Source organism: Pangasianodon hypophthalmus, chromosome 12 (genome assembly GCF_027358585.1).
Source record: "Pangasianodon hypophthalmus isolate fPanHyp1 chromosome 12, fPanHyp1.pri, whole genome shotgun sequence".
NCBI lineage: Eukaryota > Metazoa > Chordata > Actinopteri > Siluriformes > Pangasiidae > Pangasianodon > Pangasianodon hypophthalmus.
This window is the reverse complement of record NC_069721.1, coordinates 4,989,350-5,007,614: the sequence shown is the minus strand read 5'-3', so window position 1 is coordinate 5,007,614 and position 18,265 is coordinate 4,989,350. Positions and strand designations below refer to the sequence as shown.

At 38.3% G+C, this 18,265-nt stretch overlaps 1 protein-coding gene across 7 annotated transcripts in view; it reads right to left on the bottom strand.

The window, feature by feature from the left end:
* The window catches only part of tanc2b (tetratricopeptide repeat, ankyrin repeat and coiled-coil containing 2b), a 173,066-nt gene extending 155,834 nt beyond the window's left edge, over nucleotides 1-17,232 (bottom strand). For 6 of the 7 annotated variants that reach the window (XM_053238589.1, XM_026915009.3, XM_053238593.1 and 3 more), the window contains exon 1: nucleotides 16,910-17,232. The gene's annotated coding sequence lies outside the window, so the exon portion shown is untranslated. Of the gene's footprint in view, nucleotides 1-16,684; nucleotides 16,872-16,909 lie in introns of those variants that run through there. The other variant, XM_053238590.1, reaches the window with a different exon arrangement.
* Nucleotides 17,233-18,265: the final 1,033 nt, after the last annotated feature.

Below are 18,265 nucleotides of genomic sequence, written 5' to 3'. Positions count from 1 at the left end.
ATTTAATCCTACTGTCGTCTCAGCATAAGTAGTGTCAAGGGCCAAAGCTGGGGGTTGAGAGCTTCTCTAACTTCTTCTTTGTCCTCTGGAACCCTAAAGGTTACTGCAGTAAACACAGCAAGCCATAAAAACTCCGACAAATGAGCCAATCTGACAAGCACTAAAACACCCATCTCCTCAGTGGTTAATCTGAATAGAACATCCACAGCCTTTACAACCTTTGCTGGACAAAGAAGGCATAGATCCATATATATTTGAGATGCAATTCAGTTAGTAGTGTCTGTAAAGAATGTAACACTGTGCAACACTAGTGATGTAGTTCAAATATATCCAGACTGGAGTGAAAAACCAATAACACCAAGCATCTCTTAGGTTAGATCGTACACTACATCTATCAGATCATTCTCTCATTCTAATAGAAACTATTTCACTCTTTCACCAAATTGCTTTGATGAAAATTCAAATAAAGTCCACCTGGCCCAGAAACACAACAATGAAATTATCAGAAGCCAGATTCCCTTAGATCTTTTATATGAGAGACCACGAGGGTAATATATTCTCTTATTCTCTCTCTACCCTCCTATCACTCTCACATGGAGAATTCAGTAGGAGATCAATTAGCAGCTCATGGGCCATTGCTCTCCATATCCTCTAACCTTCCTCTATTGGCTGGCTGACACTTAACTTTATGAGGAGATACTGTGCAGCCCTAAAATAGACTATCCGTGAACTGAAATGTGCAAACTGGAGATAAAAAAAACAATGGCAGTACTCTTCTTAAAAAGGAGCAGATGGTCAGTGTAGTGCAAAGGTATTCAACTAAAATCCAGTTACATAAAATTCCTTGCTTTCAAAGGTATAAGCAGTATAAGCAGCTAACAAGACTGAATGGCAAAAGTTCTTTTATTGCTTAACCACCATCAAGTTTATAGCTATAAATAAGATAATTTAAAGTGGTTATGCTTTGGGTCCCTGAAGAACTAGTGGTTACGCCTCGGTGCTCTCACTGCCGTGGCCCGAGTTCAATTCCCAGCCAGGGAACTGACCCCAGCCACTGGGTTGGCGCAAGACAGTGGACTCTTAGTGCCCGTCCCAAGCTCGGATAAAATCGGAGAGCGTCAGGAAGGGCATCCAGCATAAAAACTGTGCCAAATCAAATATGCAGGCCAATGATCCACTGTGGCGACCCCTAATGGGAGCAGCCAAAAAAAGAAGAAAAAGAAAGTCGTTATGATTTGTTGCATAGTGGCGCTTCATGTAACCACTTTTGACTAGCGCTATGGACTCTGGACAGATGACTGTTTTGAATTTTAGCCAGAGAGAATAATCATATACTACTATGTTGACTTTTTTAAGTCATGTTCTTGAGTGACCAATCAGACCAGAGAGAATAAACAAAATTAAAAACCTGTGAAAGTCTGTGAAAACTCTCCCCTTTCTGTGCTAATGCCTTTAGCTGTGTAGCTAGTCTCTGGTCCAGCTAGTCTCTGAGCTGCCTTAAGCTATATAATTTACCTAAATGCATGTGACTAAATAAACCACAACAGAGGATCTACTACAAGACAAGCTGGCTCATGTTTAGATTCTTTTTTCCATAGGTTTATTGACTCTGCTACAGTATTTTATTTAAGTATTCATTTCAGTGCTCCGGGTCTAGACCATCAGCTGAAACTCCCTGGCCTATTCGATTCATCAATATCAGCACCTCTGACATTTAGCATTAGACCTCTTGCTCTCTCTCCATTTTGCACCACATCTTGCACACATCTTGCACCACTTTACTCCTTTTACTGGTCACTCTGTCTCCAAGGAAAGCAGTATGCTTCTTTAAGAAGACCGTTCACTCTTTTCCTACTCTCTCACACTGGTAGCAGCCTGAACCATTGGCATAGCTTCATAATCGAGCCTTTTTGATCAAACATTGAAGGGGATCGTCCTAGATTTATATTCGGGATGAAGGTGACAACCAAAAACTCATAAGTGTGCCATCAGGTTCATCATATTTAATTTTCATTTTGGTAATCTCTCAACTTAGTATTCCTGATGCCCATACATTTGAAGCTGTCAAACATTAACAGTTTACATCAATTAAAATCAATGAACAACCACAATTACTTTACAATAACAATCCGTCTAACCAAGCAAGGAGTTAAGAGAGACACTCAGTGCTGAAAAATTATTTTTAGGAGGTGAGAAGAAACCAGAGGACCCGGAGCAAGCTCATGTGGACATGAGGAGAACGTGTGAAACTGCACATAGACAGTAACCCAAGCTCAGGATTGAACCCAGGACCCTGTGTAGATTTATTCAATTCAATTCAACTCAATTTGTATAGTGCTTTTAACAATGGACATTGTCAAAAAGCAGCTTTCCAGAAATAAATACATTCAAATTATATTAAATCAAAATAAATTGTAAGTGTGTGAATTTATCCTTAATGAGCAAGCCAGAGGCGACGGTGGCAAGGAAAAACTCCCTGAGACTTCATGAGGAGAAACCTTGAGAGGAACCAGATTCAAAAGGGAACCCATCCTTAACTGGGTGATGACGGATAGTGCAATTATAAATAAGTCCCTTCTATAACTGTGTACTACATGGACAAATACGGCAATCAGTAAATTCATTACAGTTTTCACACTGATCATGTTACAGTGTAATTAGTCTTGAAACTAAAATCCACACACAACCACATATAAAGCTTTTAACATTTCATAATATGTACTGAAGAGGAAGTGCACTGTTTTTACATTTAATCTAGAGGAAGTGTGTGCTCAATGGGTTTGAAGCAGTCAATTTGAGTGACTCAGACTGTCTGAAAGCAGTCGGCTCTGTGGGTGGATAAGAACCCTAACCTGAAAGCGTTTGTTTTACCTCCATCCTGCAAAAGCAGCACCATTTTACTCCACATCAGCTCTCTGACACTCTTCTTTTCACATGACAGGTTGACACCAAATGACTATAGGCTAAAAGCAAATCAACTCCTTTTTCGGAGGCAAGGATTATTATACCGAGCAGTTCAGTCATGCACCATCACTAAGGCTATCTATAAAATCTGTAAAATCTGTAAATGCAAGTGAGCAGAGCGTCTCAGTGAGCAGAGATCGCAAGCCTGACGTAACACAGGTAAATAGCTGAGATGATGGTTGTTATCCCTGCATGCACACATCAAATTATAGATGGAAAATACTTGAGCAATTTTTACTTTGTGTTATTTAGAGGTGTTTATACTTTACTTGAGTGTTAGTGAAACGGAATACTTATTCTCTTATTTACTTTTCCAAGAAAAAAAAAATACTTACTTCTTACTAATTACATTTTTATTTAGACCTTCAGAGTACTTGCTACAAATCTGGAAGGTCTCTTCTTCTCTCATGCAGCGAATAACTGTATGCTACACATTAACACAATGGGCTCCCATGCATTTTATTTGCCAATTCATCATCATGCCAATTCATCATCTGCTGTGTCCTTCACTTGCTACACAAGGTAGTTAATGCTATAATGCTATAAAGACATAAAAGCTGAGCGGCCCTGGCCCTACCTCAGTAAAATGTTCCAGTATGCTGGAATAAGCAAAGACTGTGTGTGAGGTGTCTTCTTTGCGTTCCTAGAAATCATCAACTCCATCTAATTTGAAAAAGGTAAGTTTTGCTAAGTAGCAACTTATTACCTTTTACTAAAGTACCTTTTTTGTTTGAATACTTTTAAATTGGAAACTTTTAATTCAATAAGCTTTCGACACATTATCTAAATACTATATACTTTCATACAATTCTCAGTACTTTTTTCCACCCCATTTCCATCAAATATAGATGAATCAGAATTTGCTACGTACAGAAAGAGTAAAATTCTATAATGTGGAAATCATAACAACCACATAACTAATACTTATTCATCGCATAATGAGAATAATGTGGATAGAATGCAAGATATTGGTGGTTCTAGGATTTTTAAAACTAATTATATTTTACAGTTTGTTTATCACCTGTCTATTTTGTCTCTGCTTATACCGCATTCTCAGAACCTGCTGCAGATTTGCTCATGCAAGACACGTCCCAGACTGCACCATTCATAAAAACTTACATCATTGTCCTGAATGGTCAACAGTGCCTTTATTCTGACTCACTTGAAACATTTATTCTGATATACTTCTCCACTGATTTTAGACTTTTATCACCCGCTTTGGCTTTTGCCTATGTGGTTCTTCCCCAAACTGGTGCCACAAAGTTGGAGCACACAATTGTATAGAATGTCTTTGTATGCTGTAGCATTAAGTTTTTCCATCACTGGAAATAAAGAGCCCAAACATGTTCCATCATGACAATGCCCCTGTGCACAAAGTGAGGTCCAAAAAGACATGGTCTGCCAAGGTTGATGTTGAAGAACTTGAGTGTCCTGCACAGAGCCCTGACCTGAACCCCACTGAACACCTTTGGGATGAACTGGACTGCTGACTGCGCATCAAGCCTTCTCACTTCACACATCAGTGCCCAACTTCACTAATGCTCTTGCGGCTGAATGAGCACAAATCCCCACAGTCACGCTCCAAAGTCTAGTGGAAAGCCTTTCCAGAAGAGCGGAGGTTATAACAGCAGTGTCAGTGCCCATGGTTTTGGAATGGGCACATAGGAGTGTGATGGCTGGATGTGAGCAGAGAATTAATCACAACGTTAAAATTAATGGAATACACAAGAAAAATGGCAGCATCCAATTACTAAATAATGAGCAAGTCAGCAATTAACAACCAAATAAAAGAAATTCCATACATGACAAATAAAGCTGTATACAAATATTGTACAGTAGATGGAAACATTTTAACTGATATTTTTTTTGTGAGCTAGTTTGAAGTATCTACAGAATCTAATCAAATATGGATGTAAAGCTACTTTAAAAGTGCATAATTAGGATGAATTACACAGCAGGGTTGTACAGAATAAAGTAAAAGCTTGCCCACTGGTCTTCACTCAGTTCAAGAGGTAAATTAAATAATTAGAGTCCAGTTAAAGAAGACATTAAAAATCCCTCCCATGACCTACTTATGGGGCAATATTCTCACATGGCTCTTTCTACCCTTCCAACACTCCCTTCCCTAGGGGGAATTCAGCAGGAGATCAATTAGTAGCTCATTAGGTATTGCATGACTATGTGTCCTCTATTTGCTATATTGAGAGAGCATTGAGAGACAGTGATCCTGGTTCCTATAGAAGAGCAGTTGTTTCAAGTCAACACCAAAAACAAAAGTAGATGACAGGGTTTGACTTGATTTAAAATATTAAATGAAAAAAAAAATCACCAGCTAAAAAAATCTAAGCTAATAAAAGATTTCGCAGAACTCCAAGTATGTAGCTGAAGAAACTTGTCCTATTCAGGACTGCTCTTGATTTAACAAAACTGGTGTTCACGGGAAAAATATCATGAAACATACAGTATAAGACGCAGGAACAATGTCAGCTGCAACCAGATCTCCAGGTAACTAGAAGCCAGATCAGGAGGTCAAAATTAAATCACATTGATCTAATGCATTAAAACACACTCTCCACCTACCTGCAGAATAATGCTGACATGCTGGCCTCTCTCATTTTAAGGGCGCTTGAGTGGCCTGAGGGAAACCACTGGAGATTATGGTTCCTCCTCACCACACGACACCCACAACCCCCTTCCTCACATCAAATGAAACATTAAGAGCTCCTAATACGCAAAACCCTGCAAACGGAATACCTGAAAAGGGCATACAGACATTTCGCAGGAATATCAAAGAAGGCAATAACCGCTGTGACTGAGAAAATGGATTTTATATGGACTAGTAATTGAATTACATGGGAAGAACTGTTACTAAAGAGTTGGTACTAAAGAATGAAGAAAAGCAGGACTTTAAGGGAAAAAACAGGATACAAGAAAATTGTACTCTTTGTGTGTGTGTGTGTGTGTGTGTGTGTGTGTGTGTGTTACATAAACCAAATGTCTTACGCATATGTGATATACTGGCCAAAAGTAATATGATTCCATTTCACTCTGCCACTTCCAGAATAAGCCATAATGGAAGACCATTAAATATGAGTATTGTAGGATCTACAACTATGAATGCTATGGATGATGGGAAACATAACTATGGACTGCATCTTTGACAGTGATTGTGTACATTTACACATGCATAATATAATGACTTCATGTTGAATACACCTAAAGGTAGGGATGGCATAGTTAAAAATCTTATAAGACAACACTGTATGTAATTCAAGTATTTTTTATTAAATCCTAAAGAAACAAACCCCATTTCAGCAGGTTATTAGGGTTGTAGACTGAACACATTATTTACATGTTGAAACGAAACATACGTTCAATGTAATATAGCGTACCCAAGGCATTACGACATTACCAGCTTCTTTTCTGTAGGATATAATTATATTGCAATCTAATTTAGCAAAACCATTCAATACAATTTTACATTTAGGTTTACTCAGGTGTCCACATACTTTTGGCCATATAATGTATTATGTTTAATTGCAACCACGTAACTCCATATATAAATGATAAAAGATAAATAAATAAAACACCAACAAAACAGAGCTGTAATGAACTTGCCTGGAAGACAACACATGTATTTGAGAAAGTGAGGCAAAATTTCTCCAAGGATCACATCTGCAGATGATGGTATTCTGCAGATGATTAGCTTTTTGGGGTCACAAAGTCTCCAAATCTGCAGTACATTCAGAAAGTATTTAGACCCCTTCAGTTTTTTTCAGATTTTGTTATGTTGCAGCCTTATGCTAAAACGCTTTACTTTTTTTCACATCAATCTATACTCCATACCCCATAATGACAAAGCAAAAAACAGTGAAATAAGTATTTAGCTCAGGCGCATTCCATTTCTCTGGATCATCTTTGAGATGTTTCTACACTTTTATTGAAGTCCATCTTCAATGGATTGGACAAGACACACACCTGTCTATATAAGGTCTAACAGCCGTATATGCATATAAGAGCAAAAACCAAGGCATGAGGTCAAAGGAACTGCCTACAGAGCTCAGAGACTGGATTGTGTCAAGGCACAGATCTGGGGAAGGCTACAAAAAAAACTTCTGCTGCACTGAAGGTTCAAGAGCACATTGGCCTCCATAATTCTTAAATGGAAGAAGTTTGGAACAAACAGGACTCTTCCTTACCAAAGTAATCTCTCTTACCAAGGCTCTTCTCCCCCGATTGCTCAGTCTGGCCGAGCAGCCAGCTCTAGGAAGAGTCCTGGTTGTTGTTCCAAACTTCTTCCATTTAATAATTATGAAGAATTATCATAGCAAAGGGTCTGAATGCTTATGTCAATGTGATATTTCAGTTTTTTCTTTTCATTATGTCATTATGGCGTATGGAGTGTAAATTGATGTAGAAAAAAATAATCATTTAAAGCATTTTAGCATAAGGCTGCAACATAAAATGTGGAAAAAAAAAAAAAAATGATGGCGTCTAAGTACTTTCTGATAGCACTGTACAATTAGCCACCACCCTTATGCCAGCATCTACTCTGAAGGTTAGAAGTGCTACAGCTTTTTGGCAACACTCAAAGGTGGGTTTGGCATAAAAAAGACGGTTCGACAGAAGACAACCTAATTCACACTGTTAAGGAGCTACACTCCTGAGCTGCCGGTGATCCAGACCTCCCCCCCTTCACTCTGGACCTGTCCACCGGCAATGCTTCATACTGCCACGAAAACGCTTCAGCTGTTTTCCATGGACTACACCAACACACATTGTGCTCACACACACGCACACTACAGTGTAAACCCATATGAGGATGGGTTCTCTGTTGAGCCTGGTTCCTCTCAAGGTTTCTTCCTATCACCATCTCAGGGAGTTTTTCCTTGCCACCGTCGCCCTGCTTGCTCATCAGAGACGGCACACACACACACTTCACTTTACTTTTGTTTGTGTAAAGCTGCTTTGAGACAATGACCTTTGTAAAAAGCGCTATACAAATAAAAATGAATTGAATTGAAAGTATGGTGGAGGATGTGATGTTGCAGGGCATTTTTTCCCCTTCAAAGCCCTCTACCTGGCTGCTACCCCAATAACTGCTATGTCCATATATAGTATAAGCTTATCTGCTGAATACTATCTCATAGTATGTTATGTTTACATTCACAGCAATTTATTATGTTGTTACGCTTTTGCACTACTGTTATATCTGATTCACTTTCATACTAGTTCTGTGTACTAGTCGGAGCTGCACTGTCTCTTACTGTGCCTATTGTCCTGTTTTGGTAGTTATTGTACTGTCCTGTGCTGTTTGCACACGTTTGCACGTGCACTTTATATAGAAATGTGTAGTCTCCTGTAGTTCAGTGTAGTTTTATGTAGCACCATGGTCCTGGAGGAATGTTGTTTCATTTCACTGTGTACTAACTAATTGTATATGGTTGAAATGACAATAAAGCCACTTGACTTGACTTGACTTGGGAACCTCTCTAGGATACATCTCATTATAGACTCCATGAAGTAACAAGCTTTTAAATGAAATTCTGGCTGACTCTGCCAAGAGGTTATAAATGAGTCATGTGTGGATCTTCCAGCAGGACAATGAACTAAAACATACATCAAAATCCACACAAAATGGTTCAGCAAGCACAGAATCAAGCTTTTGTGATGGCCATCCCAGTCCCCTAGCCTGAACCACACTAAATATCCACGGGGTAAGCTGAAGAAGAGACTCCACAAGAGAGGACTGAGGACCCTGGAGGATCTGGAGAGATTGAAGATTGTATTGAAGAGTGTCTGAGATTCCTCACTCTGTAGTCTCCAATCTCATCAGGCATTATAGGAGAAGACTCTTGTACTAAATGCTTGGGTGCCATAAATTTACTTCATTTAAAGGTTACGTTTTTCTCATATTTTCAGCATGAGCTTAAGCTAAGTAACCACAAAGACATTTTTCATAAACTTTTTAACCGTCTTTCTCAACGTGCTAATAATTTTGGAGCGGACTGCATGTTGGCAAGACGCATATTTGCGTGAGGAAAATATACATTAAAACTATATTCGCTAATAAAAGTAGACAGTGAAGAAGAACCTATTCAGAGCTACATCTTCATACGAATGAACATTGAACATTACCTTCCCAACCCTAACCTTTAACTTTGCAACTTTAATTAGAACTTATTAAAGAACAAATCCTCCCAGAACCATTTGTATATTAATCTTTATAATCAACATTTGATCTTTAATGGCATCCAATATTTAGTTATGTAATAAAATTGTTTAACAGTTTTCTATATTACCCACAGTGCCATTCAACTAGCCACTGATAGCCTTCTACACTTCTACTTGAATCTGGCAAGCTCTCTGACCTGCTAATCGGTACACTCTGCTCAAACAGCATTATAAAATTTCACCTGACCGTCGTCCCTCATGTTTGAGATCATTGTAAGTTTTTCTGAGATTAAACACAATTGTAACTGCACTAGCAGTTTCCCCACGTGACATAAAAGCAGCACACATCCGCAAATTTGTCACAGGAATAACAAAACTACAGCACCAACCAAAAATTAGCACCAGAAACATTTAACACAAGTTGTTATGAATTTGCAAGTGACAGATCATGTTGGGTTGGAGAACTTGCACACAAGATGTAAACAACTGGCAAACCAATTGACTAATTAAAAAAAGAACAACATGTACCAAAGGGAAGAAAAGAGGAACGTCGGGAATAAAACAGGAACTGCTCACGACTCAGAGTAAATCACGTGTGCACAAGCATGCATGACTCAAAAACAAAGTGGACACCAGAAAAAAAATGTCCTTAACAGGTCCAACTAATCGCCAACAAACAAGAAGAAACCCAAACTCACTGTATTATAGGCATTAGAAGCCAAAGAACGATTACTAAACGATCCCAATTTTATTTCAATTGTGTTATTTTGCCCGATTGTTGATTCTTACATGCTTCATGCAGTACAAATATATGTTGACTCGGAAAAATGAAGGGACAGAAAGACAAACAGCATAACTTCAAGCTGACATTATGCACTTCTCAATATTTTTTCCAATCCAATGCACTGTATAAATTGAAAAGAGCAAAACTCACTTCACTATCCAAATACTTACAGGCAGGTTTTTGAAAACTCTACTCTTTTAATTAAAAATGAATTGAAACCAGGGCTATCCATATTCATTCTGACACCCTAATAAAATAATATTTTGTTTCACATTTAGTTTTATAGAGAAGCAGCTCAAAAAATGTGTGTGAATCTTGTCTATCAGGAGCAGCTGGTAGACTTCAGCAAACCCGAGGTCATGGCAATCAACGCTAGTGCCATTGGGACAGAGAATGAAAGGTCACTGAGAGCTGGGAGAGCTTTGTCATGGAACAGTTTGCAATAATCCTTTAGGCTCAGCCATGAGGAAAGGAGACCAAATTTTACTCTATTTCTATTCTTACAAAGTATTACGTAACACATTATTACAATTATCAGAAGCTGCTGTCAGTTCCTCAAATATCATATTGCTGGATCAATCCACAGGTCTGTCAGAATCTTCATTAATTCATTCATGTGCAGTAACTGCTTTATTCTGGTCAGAGTAAAGGTGGATCCATTGGACACCAGTTCTTTGCAGACACCTTCATTCACACCTAGGGGCAAGTTAGAGTAGCCAATCCACCTTCTGCCATGTTTTAAGAGGCGGGAAGAAACCAGAGAACCCAGAGAAAACTCCACACAGACGATAACCCGAGCTCAGGATCACATCAGGGACCTTTGAGCTGTGAAGTGGCAACACTATCTTCTTTTAGTTTTGTGATGTGTGTATTTCAAATTTTTTACTTTAACCATTTTAGCATTCTTTTCCCAGTTTTGGTGATGTGTGGTACTGCCACAAACCTACACCTCTGTTTTCTTGATCTCTTCTCTACCATTTCATCACTTTGTCTCATTTCTCTTTGTAAAGCACAATTGGGTTTCTTAAATTTCTTTACTTCACTTCACTTCACTTCACTTTAGAATATCTATTTGAAAATGTGATGTGCAACCAGCGTATTGTGATTAAACTGGACGTTTTTGAGATTAGACTACATTAAAAACATTCGCTTCCTCCGCAGTAGCTCTTTGAGCGCACATGAGGCAACAAAGTGGGCGTCAAAATAAAGTTCAGGGTTTAACTTCATGCAAATTAGGAGCAAAGAGTAGCCACAACAGTAACCTCTCAAAAAGGTTGCTGAACTCTGTTTCATATCTAAATAGGTATACAAACCATGTCTAGCTATTTTTATATATGGATTTTTCTTATTATTTCAATTGCCCAAAACATTTTGTGAAAATTCAGGCATTTCATAGCAATGACTTGAAAGAAAGCAATCTAAAAGAAAGCCATCAATGAACAGAAATAAGTCTAACCGATCAATCACTGAGAAAAAATTGGCACCTATAACAACAGGAAGAGTAAGTGTGTGTCTGTGTTAGCTGACACCATGCTTAGGAGGAGCTTTTCCACTGTTTAGTCATCTTTTTTTTTTGACCTCTTTGTGAGCTTTTCAGATTACAACCATCTGTTTAAAAGGATTCAAGACAAGGATACAAGTACATTGTAGTACAAGTACAAGACATTGTACAATTTGCTCATTGCAAAGTAAAAAAAAGTTCAACTGATGACAATTATTTGTGATAAGAATCAGACTGAATAAGAGTGAGAAGATTATCATAGTAACACTATAATGTAATGAGGGTCAGAAAGTGCTCCTCAAACTCACCTGTAAACCAGAAGTGATATCACCCTAGCACTTCTCTCTCTGAGGACTGATAAAATTTACACAGCTGACAGGCCAGATTCAGAAAGACTGTTTCAACTGGCACTTAAGATGAGAAAAGTCAATATTCACAATTTCATACTTCATTTGGTTCTATTTTTCCTACATTTCATTATTTGACTGTTTGATGGTGCATGAACGCAATACCAATTTAATTTCACTAAAGAATAAGCGTTAGAGACATTTGCCAGGAAACCTGGGTCAAATTCACAGTGAATCCTGAGTGATCAACAAAGAGTAGCCTGCAAACCACTGTTTTCCAGATTTGCATCTCAATGGACACTTGTTACTTTCACATAAGCAAAATAACATTAGTTTGCATGTTTGCTTTAATGAATATGCAATTTAGGGCATTTCAACCTAGAAGTGCAAAATACAAGGCAGTGTCAATGAAATCGATTACCTTAGCACCAACAGTGTGATTTAATAAACGTGTTACTTTGGGAACAATTATGTGATTAAATTAATATAACCTTGGAAGTAAATCTTTAGAAGTCTGTTTCTGCCATTTGGAGGCAAAATAAGTCCACTATGGTATTAATCAATTCATTCATGATCTTCAGTAACCTCTTTATCCTGATCAGGATTGAGGTACATCGGGAGCCTATCCCAGGATCATGGTTTTGGGAGGTGGGAGGAAACCAGAGAACATGGATAAAATACTCCCAGACACAGGGAGAACATGGATTAAGTTATTAATGCTTCTTAAAATGCCCCAAAATATACAGTCATGGGAAAAAGAAAGTATAGTCTCCATCAATTCTCAAATAACAATTGTATCGTCATCACCAACTTCTATAAATAAACAAATAATCTCAGATGACAGCAAAAAAAACACAACAGATTTCAATATATAGTCATATACCCTATAACTGTATACCCTATAATTCGATAACACTTAAAACCACCCAACAATAACTTTTTTTCTCTCATTTTTTTCACTCATTTTCTCTAGGAGGTTATATAGGAGTCTCTCACATCATTTTGGGGAAATTTTGTCCCACTCTTCTTTACAACTTTGCTTCATTTCAGTGATGTTTGAGGGCATTCATTTACGCACAGCTCTCTTAAGATCCCACAATAGCTTCTCAATGGGGTTGAGGTCTGGACTTTGACTTGGCCATTTCAACACCTTGATTTTTTTCCTTCTTTAGCCATTCAGATGTCGATTAGCTGGTGTGCTTGGGATCATTGTCCTGTTGAATGACCCAATTTTGGCCCGGCTTAAGCTGTTGGACAGATGGCCTCACATTCGTTTCAAGAATATTCTGGTATAAAGTAGAGTTCATCTTAGTCTCAATGACAGCAAGTTTCCCAGGTCCTGTGGGTACGAAACAAGCCCAAATCAACACCATCACGCTTGACAGTTGATATGAGGTGTTTGTGGCGATATGCTGTGTTTGATTTTCGCCAAACATGGTGCTGTGCATGATGACCAAACATCTTGATCTCATCAGTACAAAGGATACTGTTCCAGAACTTTTGTGGTTTGCTCAGACGCAATTTTGCAAACCAATGTCATTTGTCATGCTTACAGAGGCCTTGGGTTTTTGTTTATATCTCTGAGCATTAAACAGTCTGACCTTGGATTGAATTTTCTGAGACGCCCACTCCTGGGAAGATTGGCAACTGTCTTGAAGGCTCTCCATTTATAAACCCTCTTACTCACTGTAGAATGGTGAATTTCAAATTGTTTGGAGATGGCCTTATACCCTTCCCAGACTGATGATCAGCAACAATTACTTCTCTGAGGTCATGGCTGATGTCCTTTCTTCTTGGCATGAGGTAGACACACACCTGAGCACTCAGAATGCCAAACTGCCAAAAGATCTGTTTTTATAGAGGTAGTGACACTTCTTGATGATTAACTAATCTTATGCATTTCATTAGTAACACCTGGCTGCTAATTACTCTCTTAAGGGTGTACTTACTTTTCCCCACCTGATTTCTGAAAGTTGGTCAGTAGGACTACATATTGAAATCTGTTGTGTTTTTTTTTTTGTTGTCATCTGAGGTTATTTGTTCATTTACAGAAGTTGGTGTGGACCACACAACTGTTATTTAGGCCCTGATAAATAAAAACATATAACTGAAGTAGGGTGTACTTTCTTTTCCCCATGGCTGTAAATATAATGTCTCAAAACAATGACTTAATATTACTATGGTAAATGTGCCAATATTAAGGACAGCATATGAAAAATTAACAGAACACTCACTTATGTCTACACACTTAATTTGCATTCATATTGTACTTTGAATAGTTTTTCAGTGCCTTACATCTGTATTAGACTAGATGTGCAAATAAGCATACGTGGGGCATGTTTAGATTTAGACTTCTGAGAGATCAGATTTTTTTTGAGATCTGAAATTGCCATGTCTAATGAGAATAATTAGCGCATGCAAAAACCTCATTTAAATGTTTTTTCCCTTACCCTGCTTTGCGTGTGCTGTCATTTACACAATTACTTTCCTGCAATTATTGAATAGCTTTGCACAATTCATCAAACTGCACACTCATAATCCTTTCTCTGAGATCTCCACAATTCCTTCAGCTTGTTTTTTTTTGCTCTGACATGCACTTTTAGCTTTGGGCCTTTGTATTGACAAGGCGTGTCTTTCCCAAACATGTCAACTGAATTTACCACAGGTGAACATTAATCAAACTGTTATAGCAAAGAGTCTAAATACGTATGTAAAGGAGGTTTTAGTTTTAAACTGATTTTGTTTATGCAAAGTTTTTTTTGGCAGATATGCAAAGGTTTTTGGCATGTGAGAAAAACAAGAACTTAATCCATTTTAGAGCAAGCCTGTAATGTAACAAAATGAAAAAAAATTGAAGGGGTCTGAATGCTTTCTGAATGCACTGTATAGGAATGTGGGTGTTGAAAAAGTGTTCCTAAATCACAGTGACTTTTATGGGGAACTAATTATTTAAGTAGAAATTAGATTAAAAAAAGAAAAGATAAAGAAAAGACAGTGTCGAGTGTGGCAATGCAATCTGTGCTTTGTAAACAGATCACTCCCACTATCACACTCTCTCTAAAAGCAAAGCAATCTAAAAACACATCAACACATATTTGCACCCTGACTTTCAAAATCAGCTCATATACCCAAGCATATAAAAAGTCTAAGAGCCCCCTGAGTGTGGCCTCTGATTGGCGGTTTATTTCGCTTCCATTTCCAATACATCTAAAAAATATGCCTTGGCAGCTGCCCACCTCTGCCTCCACTACTGCCATTTTCTGACCATTTTTTCCTTTTGATAACATTTAGTTAGAGGCTGATGAAGGTAGTGGGAGGGAGAAAACTAAAATATGATGCAGAGGCAGGAAAAATAAAACAGCGAGAGACAGGAAACATGCATCTCTCAGAACAGCAGTCGGCTGTCGAAAGAGAAGCGATCCAACCGAGTCTGCCACATCAAAGCTAGTCCAAACACTGTTCACCAAAACATGCACAGAAGGCAGTAGAGCCATTAGCAAAATCATTGTTTAACAATTTACAGAAACAAAGGCCAAAAAAATAGCATTCAAAACACCAGTAATGGTGAAACCATTTCTCAACAATTCATTATGTGTCCTGTATTACCCAATGCCAAATGCTATGCCCCCTCCAAAATCAGTGTGTGTTATCACCTTGCACCAGTTCCTGCACAGTTCCTGTTTGCTTAAAGGAATGAGCATGGAAACTAGGCCCAGCCTCACTTGTGTTAACAGATAAAGCTTAAAAGACAACATTCCCAGTTGGACTACATAGGATACCTAACAGAATGGCATTGATGTGCAAAAAAAATGGGGTTTTAAAGTTTTAACTGTCATTAATTAGCTGCAATGATAATTATGTCAGTGGAAGTATAGCAAGACAAATGTGTGTGTGAGAGAGAGGGAGGGAGGGAGAGAATGTTGGTGGAAGAAGAGAATTAGATTAAGATTATACTCATATTGTTAAAGATGGCACAACCACGTTTTCTTTTCCGATAACGATACCTGTACTGAAACCCTGACTGTCAGCCGATATCGATGTGACTTACACAAAACTGCAGCTTATTTTAGGAAGTTAAAATTCTTTCACTTACAGGCCAAATATAATAAATATGGTAAAGTATAAACATAATAAAAATCCATTCGAACAACTACAGTATGTCCTTTTATACGTAAACATTTCCAGTTCCAAAAAAACAATCTTTTCCAAATCCAATTCCAATCTTTTGTTACAGGACCAGACTGAATGTCGTTGTTGTTTTTTCTCGCCAGTATCTGATCCACCATTTTTGCTGGCAGCCCAGTAACGATCCTGAGTATCAGATCAGTGCCATCTCTAATTATTGGTATGGAGAGAAGAATCAAGATAATGTTTGCACATTTGCATCACTATTTTCATACAACTCATACACAGCAGCAGTCCAATCACCTCAATCAATCAAATCCTACTGTATTTAATAATCATGAAAAGCAATGATTTTTTTTTTTTTTTTCAGAGAATAATGTGCATACTGTTACCACTTTTGCTTCACGCATTTGAACAGACGTCAGGGTCAAAAGTTGGTGATAATATATTCGACCAAAGTCACATTTTGAAGACCCAAATAAATAAATGTCCTTTAACAAGGCGTGAATTTGTTCCTAAATTAGTCACAAATACTGATTCTTTCATTTCCAGTGTGGATATAAAGCTCTCCTGCTTGTCTTTAAATTTACTGATAAATTCTGCTGAGAAAGTGTAGGGAGGGAACTTAGGGATGTAGGGATGTAGTCTTCACCAGCAGTCCATCATTCACCTGTTCATTTTATAAACATGCAGCATATTGCAGTGCAACAGTACAGTATTCACAGCTCTACAGCAATTCCAACTCTGACAAATGAAATGATTAGACATTAATCCTTGATGATAACTCACCTGGCACGTGCCTCAGTCGCTGCTGAGATCAGCCAGTGAAAGCTGCAGATTTCTTTCCTCACGTTCACTGCAAAATCTCAGCGTTTGTCACAGATTCGCATCAGCTTTCGCTTTTTGTTTTCATCCCACCTTGACCCACGCTGACAGTGTTTCAGACGGGTGTGTGTGTGTGTGTGTGTGTGTGTGCGCGCGCGCGCATGGGAGATTATTGCCACCATCACCTACCTTTCTCGTGTTATTTTTACTTCCTAATCGTCCTCCGTGCACCAGTCCTTCTCACGTCCTCTTTACTGGATTCATGCGTTTCCTCGTCGTTGTCAGTTCCGGCCACAGAAAGCCTGCACTAAGATCTGCACTAGGATCTGCACTAGGATCTGCACAAACCCTACATGGATTTGCTATCAGTCCTCCAGATCTTTCTGCTCCACTGGGTCAAATGCGTTTGGTCTACGTGCCTTAATGTCCTCCACAAATGATCCATTAATAAAAGTGGAAATCGCAGCCCCGCACACGGACACGCAAAGCTCTGCCCAGACCGACTGGGAACTCATGAATTATTCATCACGAATGGGCGGGGCTAGCGCGTTTCAGAAGGAGGGGGCGGGTTCAAGGTCGATCTCAATCAGCAGTTTGTGCTGAAGGCTTTCAGGGCTACAGTTGATGTAATTACACATGGACAGTCACAGATGGTTGGAGAGACTAGAGGACTAAAAGAGGAGTGGAGACTAAAATCTAATACCTATCAGTAGCTCAACAAATAAACTATTATGGTTGACCAATACATTATATCCCGAGGTCTCACTGATAACAATGCTACTACTACTACTACTACTAATAATAATAATCTATAAGTCACTGTGGATAAGAGGATTGGTTATTTGAGATAGATAATATTGGTGCAAAGGATCTCTCTCTCTCTCTCTCTCTCTCTCTCACACACACACACACACACACACACACACACACACACACACACACACACACACACTTACAGAAGATCAGGAGCTGCATTAGTGATTTATAATTTATTTTATTTTATTTTATTTTTCATCGGTTCAAGCCCATAATGCTCAACTGGGTTCATTCTGCATTTCCTCTGAATAGCATACACGGTACACAGAAAGTTGTAGCCCATTCGCTCAAACCATAAAGCACTAAACTTATGACTCTGTGTTCTGTCTATTTTCTTTAAATTTTGTCAGTTTCATCTCTGATTGCCAGTGTTGTTGTTTTTTTTAATATTGTTAACCTGTAACCTATTAAAACAGCACTTATATAGATCATTTATTTTAAAATATGAATTACTCTAAACCTGCCCTCGAAACTACACGTCGCTCAGATTGATCTACACTAGTCAGTAGTGCGTGTCTTTAGTTTACTGTGGATTGCCGTGGTTTTATTGGTAATGTAATATTAGTGTGATAAGACAACACCAACAACAAATCAGATGTTTTCCTTCAAACACACAATAAAATTGAATCCCCAATGTCTATTTTCACTGCAGATGCTCACTACATAGTGTATATAAATATAGTGCTATTCTAGTAGGAGTGACATGCACTATATCCTGACTTTTTTGGG